This window comes from Macrobrachium nipponense, chromosome 46 (assembly GCF_015104395.2).
Source record: "Macrobrachium nipponense isolate FS-2020 chromosome 46, ASM1510439v2, whole genome shotgun sequence".
NCBI lineage: Eukaryota > Metazoa > Arthropoda > Malacostraca > Decapoda > Palaemonidae > Macrobrachium > Macrobrachium nipponense.
The window spans coordinates 39388544-39393543 of record NC_061106.1 but is presented as its reverse complement, the minus strand read 5'-3'; positions in this window follow the sequence as shown (position 1 = coordinate 39393543).

Sequence of the window (5000 nt, the reverse complement as noted above, 5' to 3'; positions counted from 1 at the left end):
ATCTATTTCCTTGATGCTCTTACCATACAGCTGATGTCGTCCATGAACTATCATTATTATTTTATTATTATTATTCATTATTATTATTATTATTATTATATTATTATTATTATTTTATTATTATTATTATTATTATTCTCTAAGTTTGCCCACGATGCCACACTCCACAGGGGAAACATAAAAAAGTAAAATACTATAGCAATGAACGTGAATCCATCCGGACTAGATAGTATGATCCCATCTTTCATTTTTCTGCGTTGACCTAATCCTCCAAATGCGAGCGTTAAAATAACTCCGCTTTTTGCCCTGCATCCAACATAAAAACCAAAAGAAAGCAGAAATGTAACGCAAATAAAATTAAGAGTGAATTTCGTAACAGTTCGTGGAAACTAGCTGTATAAAATTTATACACGGCTTTCGTAGGAATTTTTGCCAAAATTTTACAGACTGTATAAAAGATGTTTTGCCAGAAGTTCATGATTTGTGAAGAACGTACGACGTTGATTACAGAGCTCCAGTTCCTGAGATTGTGCTGCCTTTCTTGAGCTTCCTTTCATGAAGAGGCAAAGAGGAGAACACACCGTTCCAAGGCAAAATCAATATGTTCGCAGTGAATCACCTTTCCAATTGCCCTGAGCAGTTTCGGCTGATAAAGGAACGAGCAAGGTGGCTAAAACTAGATTTGTCGTTTGATGACAGCTCGATAATAATTGATCGGGTCAGGGTCGCTTAAAATGCATTATCCATCCACATGCACTGAGGTTTATGCCCCATGTATCTAAAATTCAAGGGGAAAATGAGCCCAGTTCTGAAAGAGTTGATACGTAACTTACAAGCCAGTGACAAATACACGGACCGAAGACACAGCTAACAAAAAGATGGCAGATCTAAATAAGTAAACATCAAAAGATTAAATTAATGAATACCCTAGCGAGCCAAAAGAGCCACATCACCTAACTCATTCAGAGACTGGAAGGAGCGTATACGACAGAGATATGCATAGGAAAGGACAATAAAGGAAATATTCCGAGAAGAGATATCTATCAAAGACGGATTTACTGCGCGGTAGACGAAAGAGGCAGTTTGATTCTGGACATGAATACCTCGCGTATTTATGATCAGACAACTTCCAAACGCTCAACCACCACCAATAATAATAATAGTGGTGAAATCAACTTGTAATTTTCCAGGATTTACTACTAATGGACATATGAAATATTTAGGCAACAATAAAAGTCAAAGCATTAAAAGCGAAAATATGAACACTACAAAGTAAAAGAAGCATCAATGTAAGCTGGATGGTCAAAGAAAGAAATAACATTGCTAAAATGACAGATAAATAGACAAACAATGAAATTCAAAGCATTAAAAATGAAAATACGAACACTCCACAACGTAAACGAAGCATTAATGTAAGCTGGAAGGTGAAAGGAAGAAAGAAGATTGGTAAAATGACAGATAAATAAAGTGCAGAAACCCAGAGACGCTAATTCGTTTAAAAACTCAGGTTCCACTCGCCTTTCCTGGCCCGCATGAACAGATAACGAAGTTATCGGCCGACTCCGATCAATTTCACATTTGCTTATCCGAAGTGACGTCATTACCCGGCAATTCTGGGATCGATTGATGATGCCGATGATTTATGCATCTCTCTCAGGGCCCGGAGGAGCCGTTTATCCGAGGCTCCGACATGTGTTGGTCGCTCGTAACGAAGGGTAGTATACATGCCAGTCATGAAGATCGTTATATATATACTATATATATATATATATATATATATATATATATTTATATATATATATATCTATATATATAATATATATATATATATATATATATATATATATATATATATATATCCACAGGTGAAAAAATAAAGAGATAGGGTGTAGGTCCTGACCGGTTTCGACTTTATTGCCAAGCCACCGACGAAGGGCTGATACATAGTGTTGAAAGTCACAATATATAATATTATATACTAATACTATGTATCAGTCCTACGTCAATGGCTCCGAAACAAAGTCGAAACTGGTCAGGACCTACGCCCTGTCTCTTATTTTTCACCTGTGGATATGTGCGATAAATGGATCACGTGCTAAGTAATAATCATATATATATATATATATATATATATATATATATATATATATATATATAATATATATATATATATATATTACCAAACGCATGATAGAGGTCATGTCAAACTTCCATAATATGTCCCCAAGAATGTGCATAAACATTGCCTGCAAATCAAACGTTATGAGCTCGTCCTATTAATCTCCTGTTATTACAAAAGGACCTTCAAAAAATAATGATGCTGTCGATGGCGATGACAATGATGATGATGTGATTATGATGATGCAAGGAGATTGTTGTTGAATACCCTCCATTATCGTTATTATTGTTGGCCCGTGAGCAATATCAAAGGCAATTAAGGGTCACAGCGTTGGGTATTACGGGGTCGCTGTTTTGCTGCGCAGCATGCAAAATATTTGCCCGCTGGAATTCGTCTACAATACTCTCACAATTTTCCCTCTTATTAACATGACGGAACCTTTCGTATATTTAGCGTATCTTCCAGCAAATAGCTCAAATATGTACGATGGAGAGTATTTGCGAAATCCTTTTCTCATACTGAAGTCTTTCGAACAATGGTAAATATTGGGCATCGAATTACATGTTTGCTTTTACTTCAGACCAATCGAGATGGAATTAGACACAAACACACCTCACAAAGAGAGAGAGAGAGAGAGAGAGAGTTTAAGAGTGGGTATGGTCGTAAGAATACTACCACCGTAGGTCCTGCGTGTCATAAAAGGCGACTAAAAGGACAGCTGCTGCCTTGCAGTCTTACTTTTTATAGTAAAAGGCTATGCCCACTGTCAATAACTGTGGAAACTGCTGCCTTGCAGGTGGACTTTTTAGTCAAAGGCGAGACCCACCACCAAGAGCATGCAAGAGCATGCGGTCGTAAAAACCCCTTTGCCAAACAATAAACCCTGCTTGATATTATAAGAAGTTTGGTATGGAGAGAAGAGGTTTGAGGGAGGATGATACCTTTGACAGAAGGCAGTGGAGAAGAAAGCACATTAGTCAGCCGACCCCTTCATGTAGGGATAACGGTGGGATAGAAGAACTCAAAACTTGTAAAAATGATCGGCTCTTTTCCAACAGAAAAGTTTGACTCAAATACGTATTTTCTACTCTATCAATTTTGTTAATAATAAAAATGAGTTTCCATCCAAAATGATATTCCATTCAAAAGCTGCGTCAATTCGCGAACCCAGACTTATCTTTATTTGAAAGGCTGTGATCGAGAACCATTCAGCTGAAAGTTGGATAGTTCTAAATTTAGAAAAGCGAAAGAGATTATTTTGCAGTAAAATTTGAAATGTTTTGGTGGTTTCCTACAATTCGGTACATTTTGCGTTACATGAAATGATTATAATCCTAAATGTAAGTGAAAAAGAAAATAAGCCAAAGTAATAATCTATGATAAACTGATCTTACAAAGAAACTAATCATTCCCTCTTCCTTTCGTTTTCCTGTAGAAGATTAAATTTGGCAAGGAACTTGAGGGGCGGAAGTCAAATAATTAGTTATGAGCTCCTTACATTATGCACGTATCGTTTGCTATTTAAAATGGGGCTGTATGAGAGTACGTACTCAAAAGGTATGCATTTATGTTTACTGCATATTGGGGTAGATATATATATATATATATATATATATATTATATATATAAGTCTATCACTTTACCGTGATTCATATACATATATCGAACTACAAATGTCCTATAATATCTAATTCGCTCTACCTCGGAATTAATATATTTTCATATATGTTTAACCGAGGGGGAATTTATTAAGCGATAATAGAAATTGGCGATCGACAGGCCGAAGAATTAGATATCAAAGGACATTTGTAGTTCGATCTATGTATATGAATCACGGTATGTGATAGACTTATATAATGACTACGTTGCAGGTAAAAAGCACTATCACGCCACCGAGAACGAGGTGGGTTGATGCAGTCTCCAAAACAAAAATACCTGTGCGCGAAAAAGGTATTCAGGTGGGAGGCGGCATGAACTTATATCTCTTGCGGTGTCGGGGTGGTTTTAAGGCTTCACTGCCAGTCCTGGAATTGGGAGGTCGCTGGTTCGCGCCTGTCGATCGCCAATTCTACTATCGCTTAATAAATTCCCCCTCGGTTAAACATATATGAAAAATATATTAATTCCGAGGGTAGAGCGAATTAGATATTAAAGGACATTTGTAGTCGATATATATATATATATATATATATATTATATATATATATATATATATGTATATATATTCTATATATTTAATATATATATATATATATATATATGATATATATATATATTATGTATATAGAATGGGGCTGTATGAGAGTACGTACTCAAAAGGTATGCATTGATGTTATGTTTACTGCATATTGAGTCATATATATAGAATTGGAGGGCGGCCTCTGGAGTTCTTTGTGACAAAAGAGTGCCGCTTTGGTTAAAAAGAAAATTTCACAAGACAGTGGTAAGAACAGCAATGCTGTATGGTACGGAAACAGCAAGCATAATAAAAACAGAGCAGAAGAAGATGGATGTGGCAGAAATGAGAATGCTTAGGTGGATGTCTGGGGTGACACGAGAGGATTGGATCAGAAATGACTACATAAGGGGGTCGACTAAGGTGGTGGAAGTATCAAAGAAACTGCAGGAGGGGAGGCTGAGATGGTATGGACACCTGTTAAGGAGAGATGAGGACCACGCTGGGAGACATACCATGGGGGTGGAGGTGCAAGGAAGAAGAAGAAGAGGGAGACCAAGAAAGAGATGGAAGGACTGTGTGAGAGGAGACTTACATGAGAAGGGAATTGATGAGGCAGAAGCGCAGGATAGAAATAGATGGAAACGGCTCATCCGAAACGGCGACCCCGTATAAAAATGGGAACAAGCTGGGAAGAAGAAGACA